General features: G+C 38.2%; 1 long non-coding RNA gene across 1 annotated transcript; it reads right to left on the bottom strand.

Annotated features, from left to right (window-relative positions):
- Positions 1 to 1045: 1045 nt before the first annotated feature.
- LOC149095487 (uncharacterized) lies at positions 1046 to 6629 on the bottom strand. The gene is made up of 2 exons (XR_016204857.1): positions 6084 to 6629; positions 1046 to 1141 (listed from the first exon to the last, which is right to left on the bottom strand). It is a non-coding gene; the product is annotated as an uncharacterized LOC149095487 (long non-coding RNA).
- Between the last annotated feature and the right edge of the window lie 13442 nt (positions 6630 to 20071).

The raw sequence follows: 20071 nt of genomic DNA, 5'->3' as shown, positions 1-20071 counted from the left end.
CGAATTTGTTTAGAGTCTTTAGGGCTGGGAAATATCGCCGAAGTGTTTGGAAATCGACCCAAAGTTGGTTGATTGGTTGATTGTTGAGTTGTTGAGTTCTTTTCCATAAATAACCAGAAGAAATGTTTGAAATTCATTACAAAACTGATTGGGGGCGAGGTCTATAATCACGGTGAAAAATGGTTAAGGGCTCTTTTCATGACTGGATATGTTGTATGCAAGCTCACTAACAAGATTCAACATCTGAGACGTTGTCAGATGTGATACTGTCAAGCAAACCCAACTCTTTAAACAATGTGTGGCCATAAATTTACTTTGACTTTTATCCAGAATGCCTGGGATTTAATGGGCCGGACGTCCATAAATTTCTACAAGTAATTAGGCAACAAGAATTGCAAGCTTCGTTAATAAGGGATTTATTACGCAACTGAAAATGTTCAGAAAAATGCCACGATCACAAACTGGAGAAACATTGCAAACTTCAAACGCGCAATTCTGGTTGAAAGCCGACTAGTCGCATACTCACGCCTGATGTTAAACAAAACAGAAGGGAAAAAGAGTTGGAAAGAAAACAAAACGAGTGTTTCGTGTGATCAAAGCAAGCTCTTTCAGAAACGCCATAACACTAACGAAAATCTTTAACAGTGATCGTGGGGGATCATTCTGGACAGTGCCCGGTCCAATACTTAGGGAATACTGTGCCAGCAATGAAGCAATTTGATTGGTTAATCTGAGTTCTTAACCCTCTGAACTAACTTAGTGATGAAATATAAACTAGTTATGTAACGTTTTCTCTTGCTATACATTGGAATATCCCACTTGTATTCACTTGGTATATACAAAGAAAATACAAGTGACACAAGAGAAAGCGCTGCATAAGCGTTGCGTGCGAAAGGATACCCCCTATTCCCTCCCCGTTTACACCTGCTATGCAGGATGTATACATGGCTTATCATTATAAAAATAACAAAAATATCATTACAGCCGTAAGATAATGTTTTCAGTGACACGGCTGCAAAGGTAACAGAAAAGAAATACCACAATGTACAGCAAACACAAATTAATTTTTATTCCTAAAACATTCCAAAGCAAACAGAGGATGGTAATATTATCTAAAAAAAAGCTGGAAACACATCCATATCTACGAAGAGGAAAACAAAAGGAGCAATGTCAATAACAGGCCAAAATACTCAATACTTCTCATGAACGCTACTATTAAGCTGCATTTAGCCAAGTCTTGCCATCACCTCGAGTATTCGTTTTTTTTTTTTCAATAAAAGGTCATTTACAATGCGAAACAGCATCTCGGTAATCGATCAACAGATTATTACAAACAATTCCTGCTCTAGCCAGTGCCAGAACCTAAGGATTAATTCACCATGCATATGGAATGTCATTCATTTTTATCTTGTTCAGTGTCAAGTAAACTGCAATATTAATTCTCAATACTGATGTTCATTGAGCTCCATCTTGCTCATTTCAGAACTAAGATAGTAATTCTCCACATTAATTGTCATTCAGTTTTATCTTGCCCAGTGTCAGAACTTAAATAGTAAATCTCCATACTGAATGTCGTTCAGTTTTATCTTGTCCGTTGGCAGAACTGATATTGCAATTCTCCATACTGATTGCTGTTCAGTCTTATCTTGTCCAATGTCAGAATTGATATTGCAATTCTCCATACTGATAACTGTTCAGTTTTATCTTGTCCAGTGTCAGAACTGATATTGTTGTAATTCTCTATAATGATTGTCGTTCAGTTTTATCTTGTCCATTGTCAGAACTGATATTGTTGTAATTCTCCATACTGATTGTCGTTCAGTTTTATCTTGGTCAGTGTCAAAAATGATATTGTTGTAATTCTCCCTTCTCATTCTCATTCATTTCTATCTTGTCCACTGTCAGAATTGTTATTGCAATTCTCCATACTGATTGTCGTTGAGTTTTAACTTGTCCACTGTCAAAACTGATATCATTGCAATTCTCCATACTGATTGCTGTTCAGCTTTATCTTGTCCAGTGTCAGAACTGATATTGTTGTAATTCTCCACACTGACTGCCGTTCAGTTTTATCTTGCTTAGTGTCAGAACTGATATTGTTGTAATTCTTCATACTGATTATCATTCAGTTTTATCTTGTCCAGTGTCAGAACTGATTTTGCTTTAATTCTCCATACTGACTGCCGTTCAGTTTTATTTTCTTCGTTGTCAGAACTATTTTTTTTAATTCTCCATACTGATTGTCGTTTAGTTTTATCTTGTAAAGTGTCAGAATTGATATTGCAATTCTCCATAGAGATTGTCATTCAGTTTTATCTTGTCCAGTATCAGAACTGATATTCTTGTAATTCACCAAACTGATTGTCATTCATTTTTATCTTGTCCAGTATCAGAAATGATGTTGTTGTAATTCTCTACACTAACTCCTGTTCGGTTTCATCTTGTCCTCTGTCAGAACTAATATTGTTCTAATTCTCCACGCTGACTGCGGTTGAGTTTTATCTTGTCCATCACCAGAACGATTGTTTTAATTCTCCATAGTAATTGTCATTTAGTTTTATCTTGTCCGGTGTCAGAGCTGGTATTGTAGTAATTTTCCATACTGATCGTCATTCAGTTTTATCTTGTCCAGTGTCAAAACTGATATTGTTGTAATTCTCCATCCCGACTGTCGTTCAGTTTTACCCTGCCCATTGCCAACACTGATATTGTTCTAATTCTCCATACCGATTGTCAGTCATTTTTATCTTGTCCAGTGTCAGAACTGGTATTGCTTTTCTCCATAGTGACTGTCCTCCTTTTTTATCTTGTCCAGTGTCAGAACTATTCATGTAATTCTTCATACTGCATGTCGTTCAGTTTTAACTTGTCCAGTGTCAGAACTGATATTGTTGTAATTCTCCACAGTCTCCCGTTCAGTTTTATTTTAATCAGTGTCAGAACTGATATTGCTGTAATTCTCCATACTGATAGTTGTTCAGTTTTATGTTGTCCAAGTTGGAACTGATAGTGCTGTAATTAACTTTGTTATATCTCTTAGTTAGTACACGTGCTGTGATTGGTCAATTTATCAGGCCGTACTCTCCTGTACAGCACACTAAAATTTAAAGCTGGTTTTGTTGAAAAACTGTTTTGTGATTTATCGCCAAGTGTTCCTGACTTTTATAGCAAGTAAACATTTAAGACTTTTTTTACTCTAAATTGTGTATTGAAGCATGCTAACAACTTAAAAACAATTTCAAATTGACTTGTTTTGATTTTGAGGTGCATCAGAAATTTGAAGGCATTCCGCTTAAATAGAAATCATTCCTGAGCCCGTCATACACACAATGGAGATATAATAAATATCTTACTAACCTCGTTCTCTCGGTCTGTACCGTAAGTTACGGATCCTCGTTTTTTCCCCTTCGATTTATGGCCTGCGTGCTTTGCCCTTGAGCCATAAATTAAAGGGGGAAAAAACTCGGTCCGTAACTTATGGTACGGCCCTCAAACTCGGTTAGTAAGAGGTATATACCGATTGTCATTCATTTTGTATTTTGTCCAGTGTCAGAACTGACATTGTTCTAATTTTTCACACTGACTGCCGCTCAGTTTTATCTTGTTCAGTGTCAGAACTGATATTGTTATAATTCTCCATACTGATTTTTATCCAGTTTTATCTTTTGCAGTGTCAGAGCTGATATTGTTGAAATTCACCATACTGATTGTCCTTCATTTTTATCTTGTCCAGTGTCAGAACTGATATAGTTGTAATTCTCCACATTGACTCCAGTTCAGTTTTATCTTGTGCCGAGTCAGAACTGATAATGTTGTAATTCTCCGTACTGACTGCCGTTCAGTTTTATCTTGTCCGTTGTCAGAACTTTTGTTGTAATTTTCCATACTGATTGTTGTTCAGTTCTATCTTCTCCAGTGTCAGAATTAATATTCCAATTCTCCATACTCATTATCCTTCATTTTTGTCTTGTCCATTGTCAGAACTAATATTGTTGTAATTCTCCGTACTGACTACCGTTCAATTTTACCTTGCTCGTTGTCAGAAATCATATTGTTCTAATTCTCCACAATGACTGCCGTTGAGTTTTCTCTTGTCTGTTATCAGAACTATTGTTGTATTTTTCCATACTGATTGTCGTAAAGTTTTATCTTGTCCAGTGTCAGAACTGATATTGTTGTAATTCTCCATACTGATTGTCGTTCTGTTCTGTCTTGTCCAGTGTCAGAATTAATATTACAATTTTCCATACTCATCCTTCATTTTTATCTTGTCTATTGTCAGAACTGATAATGTTGTAATTCTTCATACTGATTGTCATTCAGGTCTATGTTGTCGAGAGTCAGAATTAATATTGCAATTCTTTATACTGATTGCCCTTTGTTTTTATCTTGTCCAGTGTCAGAACTGATATTGTTGTAATTCTCCCTACTGATTCTCATTCATTTTTATCTTGTCCAGTGTCAGAGTTGATATTGCAATTTTCCATACTGATTGTCCTTTAGTTTTGTCTTGTCCAGAGTGAGAACTGATATTGTTGTAATTCTCCATACTGATTGTGTTGTTCAGTTTTATCTTGTCCATTGTCAGAACTCATATTGTTGTAATTCTCCATACCGATAGTCATTCATTTTTTATCCAGTGTCAGAACTGATATTGTCCGGTGTGAGAACTGATGTTGTTGTAATTCTCCATGTTGATTGTCATTCAGTTTTATGTTGTCCAGTGTCAGAACTGATAATGTTGTACTTCTCCACACTGACTGCCATTCAGTTTTATCTTGTCTGTGTTCAGAAGAATTGTTGTAATTCTTCATACTGATTGTCCTCCAGTTTTATCTTGTCAAGTGTGAGAATAAATATTGCAATCCTCCATACAGGTTGTCGTTCAGTTTTATCTTGTCCAGTATCAGAACTAATATCGTTGAATTCACCATCCAAATTGTCATTCAATTTTATCTCGTCCAGTGTCAGAACTGAGATTGTTGTAATTCTCTCTACCTAGTGCCATTCAGTTTTGTGTTGTCCAGTCTCAGAACTGATAATGTTGTACTTCTCCACACTGACTGCCATTAAGTTTTATCTTGTCCGTTGTCAAAAGAATTGTTGTAATTCTTCATGCTGATTGTCGCTCAGTTTTATCTTGTCAAGTGTGAGAATAAATATTGCAATTCTCCATACAGATTGTCATTTAGTTTTATCTCGTCCAGTGTCAGAACCGATATTGGAATTCTCTATACTGATTGTCCTTCATTTTTATCTCGTCCAGTGTCATAACTGATATTTTTGTAATTCTCCTCACTGACTGCCATTCAGTCTTACCTTGTTCCTTGGTTAATCATTTTAACCTTAGTTGGAAGTAGATTTTTAATCCTAGTTCTAGTTTAAAACCTTAGTTTTAGTCTCACGTTTTTATTTTTTATTACTTCTGTATTTTAGACATTAATTTTAATGTATATTTTAGACTTGTATTTTTTAGAGGACCCTCCTGGAAACCACCTTTAGGTGATTGGAGGCCTCCTTTTAAAATATTAGTTTATTATTATTTTTTTATTATTATCATTAAATCCTCAGTAGTTACAAGACATCGTATTGATCACAGTTTCAGGAATATTAATAACATATCCAAATTAGGGAACTCTTTCCTCAATACCAGTGCTTTCCTTATCACCACAAATGTTCCCAAAGTAAGATTTGCAATGCTGTCAGATAAATGTCACATAGCAGATAGCAGTGGCTTCATTCATTTCTACCCATTCATTAAACTTAAAATTTTCAACAGATTTTCCTTCTTTATTAAGGAAAAAACAAAGTTGAGATAACAGTGACCCAAAATCTTCTCCAGCTTTTACAAGTATTAAACCAGTCGTGCTGAATATTTTCCTTGACTCTTCTTCAAAATCCCAATTTTCCCTAAATTAACAAAAAATTCATTGACCTTAGAAGAATTTTTTCCTGACCATTTCCTGACATGGTGTGACACCCCTGTTTTAACTATTACACAGAAAGCTAAACCATAAAATTTATCGAGAAATGAGGCTCCCAACCATCACCCAATTCACAGATTCTGACATCAGACTTATTACCTTAGAAAAACCACTTCACTAACAACTGGTTCAAGTTCAGCAGTAACTTTCCTTGAAACCCTCAACAACTACCATCCCTCTATCAAATTCACCATAGAAGTGGACACCAATACAGTTGACTCTTGTTATAGTGCACATCCTTGAGATCGTCATTTGTTGCCGTTATAGCAGGGCTGCCTGCAGTAGAGGGGTGAGATGAAAATGACTCAATACAAGTCATATAAACCCACATGCAGTGCACATACTGCTTTGTGCTTTTAAGCAAAAAATTGTAATATATGTAGTATAGGTCAAAATAGTGTACAAACTACCAGTAGTAAACACTCCAAGACAACAGAACAATGACAAATCACTCAATACATTCAAGGTGTCCCTCGTAACGATTGAGAAACACTAAAAGAATCAGTGTGGGATCATATGAAGTGTTCACAATTTTGCAATAGGGATAGGATAATAGCCATAAATCAATGGCTGCTCCATCATTCAACTCTCTGCCAGACAGTGTCAGAAAATTGACAGATTAATTTTCATTCATTAAGGCCATAAGACACCGTCTGTTTCAGAGAGTGATTAAGATTTATTATTAAGATTTAATAATAAATGCTATTTTCATTCGAACACTTAGTAGTTTGTAGTCCATTGTATTAGTTTTAATATTAGCTTTAATGTTTCAGTTTTAATATCCTATTATATTTTTTTTCTGAGATTTTTACAGTTGGTGTGATATCACAGGATTTTTACCGACTTAACTAAGTGCAGATGTAGTTATATTCTATTTTGCCAATTTTGACATCTAAATTATGGTTTTTCATATAGAGCCTCTATCAGTAACATCAGGCTGTCCATAATAGCAGGGGGTCTGCAAGGCAAGAGTTGTCTGTAGTGTGCTACCAGTTATTGCAAAAGAAAGGCTGCAAACTAGAAAGGAAAGATCTCTCGCCTTATTGTAAAAGCCTTGCCAACTTATTACCACTAAGGCAATGGATCAACACCGTATGCTACACAAAATGACAGCAGCTGCCAACAATTTTTCTCTTAAAAACATGAAAGATGACTGATTGATACTTTCAGCAGGGCTCGACTTTCAGGAAAAAACCTTAGGGCCAGCTGGCCCCTTAGTTTTCATATTAATTTTAGTCACCAGCAAAAGTATTTCAGTCAGCAAAAAGCATGGAAAGGTAGTTGCCAGTGAAAAAATTGGGTTGCATTGGTGACCCCAGCAGTCACAACGTTGAGCTCTGATCAGCTTACAAGCACCAATCCTCGCCCACGCCGAAATCTGGGGAAGTTCTCTCTCTGATGTTGCGGAGGAAGGAAGGTTTCAAGAGCTAATCAGAGAAACTTCTCCAAGCTAAATGCAATGCCACATGGCCAGGGCAAAGGCCACAAAAAGACTGCAAGTCAGATGAAAATGATGACCAGTCTTCACAATGCCCTGTACCCTACAGGGCATGATGAGTCCATTGTTGCTAAGACATGTTTTCTTTGTTTCTTCTTTTAGTCTTCGACCACAATTTGGATGCATTTTGTGTTTAAAAAAAATCAGTTCATAGGCCATCATCCTGTTCAATATAACTAAACAAAATCCAGTAACAAAATTAATTAAGGACCATGGCACAGGTGTAGCTTATTCATCTTTTTTATTTAAGTTTGCAATAAATTATTTTCATTTGCATGAAAATAATTGAGTGATGTTTCTTCTATGCACCTTTCATTATTATATACCAGTAATTTGTCATCATATCATTATTGTGGAAATTATTTCATTTCATTTTAATTGTTATGTGTACCGGTTTGTACCAACTGATTCCTATAAATGGCTTGTTCTTTTCAGGGTGTTTTCACGAAAGCTGTCAAACAAACTATTTCTTGATGAATATAACATAATATTGTCTACTGCATACAATATTTCATAAAGACAACTATTTCAGTTTAATTATTACTTTAGCATATTTAGCTTTGTATCATCTCATTACACCAGGATCTCTCATTGCCAACAACAATTGTAATCTATTGGCAGTGTTTAAAACAGCTATTTCATCTACCAAAGGCAGCCCTAAAAGCTGATTACTGAATAACATTCCCTAACAGTCCCTGGTGCAGTTGCAATTTTAAGATCCACTGGACAACGTTTTATGTCCAAAGTCAAGCTGGCTTCACCTCTTGACTGCAAGAGAGGAATTATGCACACATTAGTGCAACAGACCTTTGACTTGGGCATGGCTGAAAAAGCTGAGGGTGGGCTGATTGCAGTAGATAGATAAATCAGGTACACAAATGATTGACCTGAAGGGGAATGAAATTGTATGTTCCAATCAAGCAGCCATGTAAGGTGCAAGACTTAGCCAAAGTTTCTGTCAACATCAGCCTGTTGAGAAATATTTTTCACACTTGATTTGCAAAAAAAATGTGACTGTATGTTTCAGCATGCTGCAGTTTGTTGTTTTCTGTTGAAGTCATCTCAACTCAAACGATGTTTTTGAATTAAAGTCAACAAAAGCAAATCATTCTGTAAAAGCTGAGCGTTGAGGGCAGGAAGGTTAATGTATATAATATTACTCGGCATTCTTTACCAGGATAATTGAGTCATAGAACGACCAACCACTTGTCGTTATAGCAGGCAATTTGTCAACTTTCAAAAATGAACTTGAAGTTCATTTAGGTATTTGGGGGCATGAAATGGTGACATCCCAACATTACAATGGACACGGCGTGCAGTATGCATAGTGGTGAGGCAGAGACTGGCCGTTCTCTTAATACTGGAATCTTGAAAGCCAATAACTAATATCTCATGATTAAACTTTCACACAGGTCCTCAAATTCACAGGATTCTGCCAGCTGGCCCACTCACATCATAATCAATCAATAACCTCATGTTCAGCTTGATTGTTGAATTCATCAAAACTTCAGGACAACTCGGATTAATATTAATCCATGGATTATAATAATAATAATAGATTATTATAATTCAGTAATAGATTAAGGCAAGGCAAAAAAATTGGAAGGATTAGATTATTAATATCATTTGGATTAATATTAATCTCAGAAATTAAAAAGTTGCGACAGGCCTGCAAAACTCCCATTTTACCCAAATGCGTATTTTTTGCCTTTAGCGTTTGTCATGTACTTATGCATTGTTTAGACTCATTTTTATTGCAAGATTTGTTTGAAGTCTCTACATGTTTGCTTTCAAGGGACAAAATACGAAGCTTTCCGTGAACATTTTACTTACTTGCATTATATATTATGACGCCAGGCCAGGCTGTGATAAGAACTGTTTGCAAGCAGTAGGTACATCCTTATCACAGAAATCATACTATTTGTCCTCGAATGGTTTTCTTCGGAGATGCTGTAGCTTTACTTCAAGAAAGCTATATGTTTCTCTACATACAAATTTTATGGACTGTTGAAGCAGTTGAACAGTTCGCATCATTGTCCCAGGTTAGAAGTGGCAACATTCTCATTACAGTGAATAACAAGACATGTATAAAGTATCATTATCAACGCATACAGGATATATTATCAGCAAGGTCACTTGCCAACATAATGCTAGGGTTCTTCCGTACAGCTGAGATTGGCGGCAGCTCTTCAGTAAGTCAGGCGCGCTCGTGGACCTCACCAGCTAACCAACCAGCAACAATAGCCCCTTCTATGACATCAATCCTGAAACCCTGTCCTTCATCACAAACTCCTACTCTAAGTCCAGTATATACGTAGACGGTCCATTTTATGAAATGCTCCCAAGGAAATGGCAATCTCTATGGATCCAACTCAGAAAGGCTGAGTCTTTCAGCAATAACTGGAAGGGATTCACAGATTTCCTTTGATGACGTGCGTACTGACATCCATTTCACTTTGTTATTTTTTAAGTTACTCAAGATCTTTATTCTATTCTACATTAAGAATTTTCATGGCCCTGCAAAAAAGTCAGTTGCAACTGTACTGTATTACCAGCAGAGCTGACACAACTGCCAACTTCTGCTACTAAAATATCATAACCATTAATAAAGATTGCAAAAGTTGACTGAGTGTAACAACATAAAAGAGTTTTCTTCACAAACTACTAGCACAAGAAGCATATCCATTGTGGTTGGAATAGAATATTTTCTTTATTGACAGACTTGTACAAATTTGTGCTGCCAAGTCTGTGTCATATGAACGAAATATTTCCACAGCTTATATAGTTATGTAAAGCGATTGATACCATTATTTAACAAATTGCCAAGAGATAGTGATAAGGATGCCTTAGATTGTTAAATGATGTCAATCTTCAGAAGCTTTGGTCAAAGATTAATCTTAGGTAGGAATAATATTAATGCCACAAAGGATTAATAGGAATCCTATGTAGGATTGATATTTATCAGATTAATATTAATCTTACATAAGATTAATATTAATCCTGATTAATTAAGGCATGGCTCGAACCTCAGTAAAGGATTATAATAATCTATTACTGGATTATAATGATCTATTACTGGATTATAATAATCCATTGCTGGATTATAATAATCATTAGGATTAACATCAATTCGATCGATATTAATGCGAGTTGTTCTGAAACTTGACCCCTTAAAATAACATGTTTCTGTGGCATAAAATGGTTGCTTAACTGAGGAATACAGAATCTTTTCAGGGTATTCCTGATCTGCATCAGTTAAGATAGCAATATTCATAACTTCAAATTCACAGTTCTGGTGCTTTTGAAGGCAAAAATTCCTTGATCACACTCTGCTACTAATACACAAATTTGCTGCCTCTCGTCCCTTCTGACACCAGATTGAAGCTTGACATATTCAAGAGGTGAGTGACACTAACACAAATAAAACCCAGGAAGCCATAGATATAATTCTGCCCTTTGTTATAGATCCTTTGGGTTAAACATGCGATGCTTTATAATCTTCTTTAATGAAAAGTTGTTGAGACCATAGGATTTGCATAAGAGGGGAGCTGGAGGTCTGCTCATCTACCATGACTAATCTTCAGTAAAATTTTGTTCTTGCAGAGTAATTTTCAAATTCTTTTTGTCTCAAAATTTCTTTTGAGACGAAAAGGCATGATGTAAGATTGCTGTTTTTCCACTTAGTTGAAACATACCATTTCTTATATTGAGGCCTTACATTCATGCATTCAAGCATACAAAGTGTGGTTATGTGTACATGTACATCTGCGCACTCTGTGTGATCCCTGCCTTGCAGAGGACTTTTCACAGCTTTAGACTATTTGGTCTAACCATCCCTGATTGCTCAGAGCGTGAAATGTTAAACTGAATGATAGAGTATATTATTTTCAAATCAGTACTCTATCGTCTCTCTATAAAAATTAAAATAAAAAAAAAAGATTATGGGGAATTTTTATCATCTAATCCTTACAAAGACACTTGTAAACAGCTGTTTCTGCCTTTTTAAAGCAACAGTTAGCTTTTTGTTGCATGATCAAGTAAAGGGGAAAATTTTAGCACCTGGTGCACTGCAGGTGTTGAAATAAACCCCTTAAACCTTCTTATCAAAGAATAAGCAAATGAACAAGACTGACAACATTAACTTCATCATACAATGCACTTTGAATGTACTGTAATCTACCTCAAGCAACTTAAACCAAACCAAGTATTCACACTCTGCATTCCGACAACACGCAGGGCTGGTGATTCATTTTGCATCAACTTGACGCTGTTGTGCTGTCCTGAAACTCCACAAGCTCCATCGCCACTTGCAGTTTTCTAATAACATCATCACTGATCCCATCCTATGCAGTTGAATTTCTCAAGTAGTTTCCCATATAGTTGTCATGAATCATGCCTGTTTTAAAATACCTCCAAGAATATTTCATATTAAGTTTCATGTTCTATACTAAAAATGCAAAGTACATTAACATTTGTCACAATCACAAATATATTCTGCAATAAAATTAGAGCAGAGGAAGGGGAAGGTGGGGTTATCCATCCTGACTTCTTTCCTGACTTTTTTCATTTCAAAGCTGGACCTAAACAGGTTGAAAGGCTGGCCATTTTCTTTCGCATGTGTTGGAAGATTAGACACTGACAAAATATGTTGACTTCGACATCTTGCTTTTGAGTCTTGCAAAATTCTGGTTGGTATTAAATTACAAGTCATGAGAGTTACATGAGCTCTTTAAGATCCAGTCACTACAGACCTTCGATTTCATATTAAACTCCTCACTCTTATCACCATTTTAGATGATCAATCTGATCAAGAACAGACTTAAAATTAATTATGAGCGAAGTATCCACCATACCAATACATGCCAATCTGGATGCACAACTTCAAGTTTTACTAATTTAGAGGTTTTCTGTTTCTCATTGCTATCCCAAACTTAAATCCACCCAATGAAGGGAAGTTTGCTTAAAAGTTATTTATAATATAAAATTTTAGGTTTGACCAGCAAAGCTGCTTGGAGACTCTTTATTATCTATGGACGTTCCCTTAAAATAGCCTGTGGCAGTCTGGCCAACTTATAAATTTTGTCTTTTCCATATCCATTAATGCTTCCCAAGCCAAAGTCCCATTATAAGGTATAAACTGTACCAGACAAATTCACTGGAAAAGGTGGGAAAGGACTATACTTAAGCGTTACCTACCAGTAAGTCCTAAGTCAATTCATTGCCAGCTGCTAGCATCAGTCAACTACATGTACATGTATCTAGCCAGCTTAAATTTGGCTGCTCGAATATCCAAATTGATGTATGGTCTGCCTTTGAGATGTTGAATCAGAATTCTTCATGATTTAAAGTTGACATCACAAGTGTGCACTGTTGACAATAACTTTTTTGCCAATGTTGGGAAGGGGTAGTGGGAGGTTGTGCGGGGGTAGGAGCTGATGGCCTAATGGTAAATCAGTTGGACTCTGGATCAATAGGTCCAAAATGGAGCCCAAGCCAGAGTTGCTGTGTCATGTTCTCGAGCAAGACACTTGACTCTCCCAGTACCTCTCCCCTCCAAGGAGTGAAAATGGTACTGACCGATTGTAGGAGCAACCTGACAAAAACAAGGGGTAACCTGTGATAGACTAGAATCCCATCCAGAAAGAGAGTGGCAATACCCCTGGGCATTTCATGTTGCAGAGACCAAAGGTAAGCACCAGCACTGATGAGCCATCTGGCTCATCCATATCCCGAAGGGGTGGAACAGAGTTCCCTGCCCTGCAGCCGGTGAAATAATCACTAGAGTGTTCTCATTCCGAGCCGCAAAGACCAGACGAGGGATTTGATTTCCTGTTTAAAGCAAACCTTTTCCCATAAAAGTTTAACCCCCTTGACTGGATGTACCAACAAAACGTTCAAGTGAGGGAGGGAAAAGGACATTGGTTAATATGCATTTCAAACAGACAGCTACACTGCAGACGGCTGGAAATGTAAAATGACAGCTTGGGACCAGGGTAATGGTGGATCATGGAATGAGGAGAGGACATCGGAGAGTGATGCTCCTCGAGTGCGGCTGTACAGGCAAGTTGATTCAAGAACCCACAATGAAGGATGATCCCCCAGTGGTGATGTGGTTGGCATGTGGTGTTGTGGTAACCAAGGCCACTATTCAGATTTCTGAAGGAGCCATTTCTTATTATAGAAAAAAGACAGGCAGCCTTTGTAACAACAGTTATTCCTTTTGATATTTAAATGCCACATCTGATAGGGATGAAACTCAGCTTTTGATATTTGTTGAAAATTGGGAGAATAATGCATTCCATGCCCAGTAGAAATAATGTTACATGTTCCAAGCCATAATGGCAGTAGGTGGGGTGGAGAGTGAGACATGGTGGCAGATCTTTCCTTCATGTCAGTGACATTTCTGTCCTTCAGGCATTCAGTTCAAGATGCTCAAGTGTATATCTTGCAGGAACTACAGTGCAAGGATTTTCTGGCTGTGATGAAGCAAAATCATCCATGCATTCAGAAAAAGTACCAGGTGATGAAATGACACATCTTGATGAAGAGGTGGCTAACAGCAATCGCATGAACTGAGGAGGATTCAGGTTATCTGCCCAAAGGTGTCACAACAACAAAGATGCCGCACATGCACCCCTGCCCACGCGCGCCAAACTTTGCCTCCAACCATGCGCTCCAGTGCTGCGCCATCACCACATCTGCATTGCCTCCACCTTTGCTGCTGTAACACCTTTGTGCAAAAGCATGGTGAATCCTCCCCACCTCATGTGACTGATGTAAGCTACTTCTTTGTCGAGGTGTGTCACTTCATTGCTTGAGACTTCTCCTAAATACATGGAAGATAATGCTTCATCACAACTAGAAAATCCCTGCACTGTAGTTCCTGCAAGAACACACTCAAACATCTTGAGCTGAATGCCAAAAGGATGGAGACGTCTCTGAAATGATAAAAGGATCACCAACCATGACTTTCTTTCCACCCCATCTGCTGCTGTTATAGTATAAAACATGTGACATCATCCCAACCAAGCATGCAATACATCATTTTCCCAATTTTCAACAGCCAATCAGAAGCTGCGCATCATCCAAATAAGGTGTGTCATCTGAATATCAAGCACGAATAACTGTTGTTTTATAACCTATCTTTTTCCTATAACAAAAAGACTCATTCAGAGGTCTGAATTCTAACCTTGGTGACCACAATAACATGTGCTAACCAAATCACTACTGAGGAATTCTCCTTCACTGTGGACTCCTGAATCAACCTGTCTGTACCACCAGACTCAAGGGGTACCATTCCCTGATTTCCCACCCCATTACACAATCCACAACTGCCCTGGTCCCAATCTGCCATTTCACATTTCCAGTCGTCTGTTGCATAACTGCTTGCTAAAAGTGCATGTTAACAAATGCCCTTTCCCTCCCTCACTTAAACGTTTCATGGTATATCCAGTAAAGGGTGTTGGACTTAAATGGTGAAAGGTTTGTTTCAAACAGGACACCAAATCCCCCTGCCAGTCTTTGTGGCTAAGAATGGGTACATTCCAGTGATGTCTTCCCTGGCTACAGGGCACGAAAGTCTGTTCCATTCCCAAGGGAACAGAGAAGCCAGATGGATCATCAGCACGAGTGCTCCCCTCCAGTTTCTGTAACATGAAGTGTCTAGGAGTGTTGCTTCTCCCCTTGGATGGGATGCTAGTCCATTGCAGGTGACCCCCAGCAATTGTCAGGTTGCCCTAACAAATTGGCCAGTACCATTACACTCTTGGGTGGAGAAAGGCATTGCAAGGGTAAGGTGTCGTGCCTGAGAACATGACACAGCAACCCCAGCTTGGGCTCCATGTTGGACGTATTGATCCAAAGTCCAACTAACTAACCATTAGGCCATCAACTCACCACCCCAACCTACAACCCCCGGCCGGCCCACCACCCCTTCCCAACATTGCCAAAAAGTAATTGCTGACAGTGCACACTTGCGATAACACCTTTAACTTGAGAAGAATTCTGACAAAACATCTCAGTGACATGCCATATATTAAATTTGATATTCAAGTAGCCAAATTTAGCCTGCCTTGATACATGTAGTTGATTATTAGAAGTAGTGAGCGAACTTAGGACTTACCAGTAAGCAATGTATATAGACTACAATCGTTTCTCTTTTTGCTGCCTGGCTCATTCTCAGTAGAGTAACCAGTGAACTCTTAATGTATTCTCTTCCTATGGTTAGACGTTTGTTTTGCTTTATCCTGTTAATTTGGTCAGGGCTCGACACTAATGGTAGCCAACTTGCCACAGGCTAGAGTAGGAATTAAGTTTTGGCTACAGAGCTGGGCACTATTTTTTCAACTTACTGGCCTGGTGGCTAGTGACAACTTATATGCCACTAAACAAAACAAAAATTGCTAGCCAAGTGTTGATGTTGACTGGGTGCAATAACAGCAGAATCACTAGCAAGACTTGAAAACACAATGCAAGCGACTCTCTTTAATACATTATGGAATTAATTTTAAAGGAAAAAATACACAATGCAATTTTGCATCTGAAACCTCTTGACCAGTTGACATACAGTTGGCACACCTTGTGTCACGCTTGACTGGTAATGTTAAACACAAGGGCGAACCAATTTATGACCGAATTGCACTGGTTTCAATTTTGTTCAATGGCCTCATGTTTTCCTCACATCAAATCTCTCAAGCCAACAGATCACAAAGAAAAATCCAGTGATTTTCCTGAAAAGACTTTAAGGACTCTTTGATACCTCCTTGTAAAAATATCCAGACCCCAAGACGTCATTGTAAAAACTGTCGAGACTTCTTCAGTCTCTTCACAGACAGGAGCTGTAGAATTCAAACTGTTTCAAAGGCAGCATTAGCAAAATTTGACTGCTAATAAAGGTCAAAGGAAATAAATCTTTCTCACGTAATTATTTCTGCAGTGGTAAGTTCTGTCAGTATGGAAACAACAACAAATCACCTGTATGTTGTTACGCTAAATGAAATGTTATCCCTTTACAGTTCTGCACGATTTTGTACATGATTTTATCAGGGTGCTCATGTTTTGTGCTACTAATTTGTAACAAGAAAAGAACATTGATGTATGCTTTCAGAAAATGCTGTCTTGTTTGTCAAATATTTCTTTCAACATAATAACATGCTCAGTTTTTATACCCTTTCAAGTACCAAACAACGAAAAGTAAACATGATAACACCACAATGAAATTCTTACCTTGTTTCCGAGAAAAGTGTTAGTGTTTGTCTTCATTGAGGAAGACAGCAACTAGTTTGGCCAATTTCATTTTGTTTACTAGCCAAAGTGGCTAGTGGAAATCAGAAACCTACTGGTCAAAACAAAATGTCTCCTAGTCTGTGGCAAGGTGTCTACCATTAATGTCGAGCCCTGTGGCTAGTAGGTTTCTGATTTCCACTAGCTGCTTTGGGTTAGTCTCAAGCAATGAACTGACACACCTCGACAAAGAAGTAGCTTACACCAGTGACATGAGGTGGAGAGGATTCACCATGCTTTTGCACAAAGGTGTTACAGCAGCAAACGTGGAGGCAATGCAGCTGTGGTGATGGTGCAACACTGGAGTGAATGGTTGGAGACAAAGGTTGGCGTGTGTGGGCAGGGGTGCATGTGTAGCATCTTTGTTGCTGTGACACCTTTGGGCAGACAACCTGAATCCTCCTCAGTTCACGCAATTGCTATTAGCTACCTCTTCATCAAGATGTGTCATTTCATCACCTGGTACTTTTCCTCAATGCATGGATGATTTTCCTTCATCACAGCCAGAAAATCCTTGCACTGTAGTTCCTGCAAGAGATACACTTGAGCATCTTGAACTGAGAAAATCATGCACAAAATCGTACAGAACTGCAAAGGGATAACATTTCCTTTAGCATAACAACATAAGTGATTTGTCATTGTGTCCATACTGACAAAACTTACTACTGCAGAAATAATTACGTGAGAAAGATTTATTTCCTTTGACATTTATTATTAGTCAAATTCCACTAATGCTGCTTTTGAAACAGTTTGAATTCTACAGCCTCTGTCTGTGAAGAGAGTGAGGAGGCCTTGACAGTTTTTACAATGATGTCTTGGGATATCGATATTTTTTACAAGGAAGTCTCAAAGAAAAACAGAGTTCTGAAAGTCTTTTATTGGAACTGGTTTAGTAGTAGTATTGGCATTATTGGACAATCTAGTCCATAATTTTAGCGTGTGTTAGTAATTGTACATTTCCTTAAACATTTTCTGAGATGGCTTTGGAGTCCAATTCGTGATCGGCGGATGCAATGACAAGAACCACAGACATAAGTGGAATCAGTGGATGGAGCAAGGGCCCTGGCCTTCTGACGTTCTCTCCTGGTATCCGCTGTGATGTGCAGAAGCTTTTCTCCCTCTCGTAGGGCTTTGGTGCAATTTGTTTTCCACGCACTCCTGTCACTGGCAAGAGTCTCCCATGAATCGATTGGAGCTGGTTTACACACAAAGTAATTACCAACAATAGGTATTAAAGAGAGTCGCTTGCATTGTGCTTTCAAGTCTTACTAGTAATTCTGCTGTTGTTTTACCCAGCCAATGTCAACACTTGGCTAGTTAATTATTTTTATTTGACTAGTAACATAAGGTGTCACTAGCCACTAAGCTAGTAAGTTGAAAATCTAGTGTAGAGCAACCTCGTTCCCAGGGTCTCTAATCTTACCGCCCTCTAGAGCGAGCGACGAGAGACCCTGGCTGGGTCTGGTCACATCCCACTTTGACAATTGAGAACATCAGGGAGGGGTCCTCTGTAATCAGCAATTTGTTGCGTTGAGCTTTGTCGAATTCAAAGTATTGCCCTGCGACTGCCATTATCTATGGCGTTTATCAATACTTAGCTTTCAGGCTGAAATTTCGAATAATATCTACTCCAACGTTTACCTAAAGGTTAAGCAAGTCTGTCTCAGGCAATTTAGTGGTCGTGATTTTCAGTGTTGCCGTCTTACCCACTGGATTTATGGAAAGTCACTCATATTTCAACTGTGGGCGTCGAGCAGCACAATTTCATCCCGTACTACTTGTTGTTTCTCCTCTCAATGCACACGATCAAATTGGTGCAAAAAACATAAGAATGTCTCCAGGAAAACGTATAACTTTCCCAAAGTAAAGCTACGACAGTCTCTGAAGAGAAGCTGGACGAAGATAAATATGATATTCGTGCAACGCACTTTGCAAACAGTTCTCATCAAATAGCCGGGCCCGGCGTCACCTGCGGTGTCACAATATCAAATGCAGGTAAGCAATATCTTCGTGGAATATTTTAATCTTTGTCCCTGGAGAGCCAATACTTAGAGCCTTAAAACATATCTTGCAATAGAAATGAACCTAAACAAAGTATAAGCACGGCATGGCAAATTACAGAGGTGTCAAACTCTGAGAAGCGATGTGCACTTAACAGCGGAAACCATGCAGACCTGTGACCTCTAAAAATGCTGTAACATAATCAAACGACTCCGCTCAACTGATAATTTCCATTTCTTCTTGCAACATGGCCAACCAGGGTCTCTCTTCACTCACTCCAGGGAGCGGTAAGATGAGAGACCCTGGGAACGAGGTTGAGTGTAGAGCCCTGTTGGTAATTTTTTTCATTCTTTTTCAGAACAAGAGCAAGACAACAAAACACAATTTTGCTATTCCATTTTTGGGGGCTATTTAATTTCCTTTCTTCTGCTAACCCTCTTCATTCACCTTCACCTATCTCTTTTGTGACTAGGTGTCACACAATGCCTCACCCCTCTTTATTGCTGTATCTTATCCACAAAAAATTATTCTGTTCCACGACATATGGTTCTATACATGCTAACTTACAGGCAGCATCCACTACCTGTTAAGTACACTAATATAATGCAATATCAAACAATCTAACTATCAGTGAGCAATGGACAATAAACACACTCGAGGCAGGAAAGAATATTTTGCAAATCCACCAAAATGCGAGCAACAGCGATGAAATGCTGCAAGAGAACAAGGAACTTTGGGGAAAAAATCAAGAACCGACCAAACAAATATCTACTTTCCATTGAGGTATGATGGATACTTCACTAAGACTAAATTTATAGTTTGTAGTTCGCTCAAGTATATACCGAAGGGCCTAGCTCACAAGTTGATCTTGTGACCATAATTTTCAGTGGAATGAAGCACTGCTCATAAAGCCCGTATCCAGATTTTACTTGTTCATAACCATAACCTGCAAAATTAAAAACATTTTGTGATCTTACCGTGAAATAGCATGCACAACTTGGGCCTTTCAATTCAAGCTAGGGTTGTAAAGCAGCGACAGCTACTGTAGTGACCTGGTTAAACATAGATATCAAAGCTAGGCTTCCTTCAAATGACCCTAAACTAAACATGAGCAACATCTTTGGTCAAAAGCACGATGAAATAACTGTAGCTTACTTGATTTAAAAACTCCCGCGTCTTCCCCAAATTGAATATTTGAACACATTCGGACTAACCTCCTCAGGAGTAGGCCTACACCGAGTGGTTGCGAGTACAGTCTCGTTTGACAGCGGTTTCTGACAATGGAAAGGGACGTACTAGAAATCTG

The sequence above is a fragment of the Orbicella faveolata genome, unplaced genomic scaffold (assembly GCF_042242905.1).
Source record: "Orbicella faveolata isolate gen_17 unplaced genomic scaffold, um_ofav_v1 contig_50, whole genome shotgun sequence".
In the NCBI taxonomy this organism is placed as follows: Eukaryota; Metazoa; Cnidaria; class Anthozoa; order Scleractinia; family Merulinidae; genus Orbicella; species Orbicella faveolata.
The sequence above is the reverse complement of the archived record's forward strand: the minus strand, read 5'-3'. Positions and strand labels throughout refer to the sequence as shown.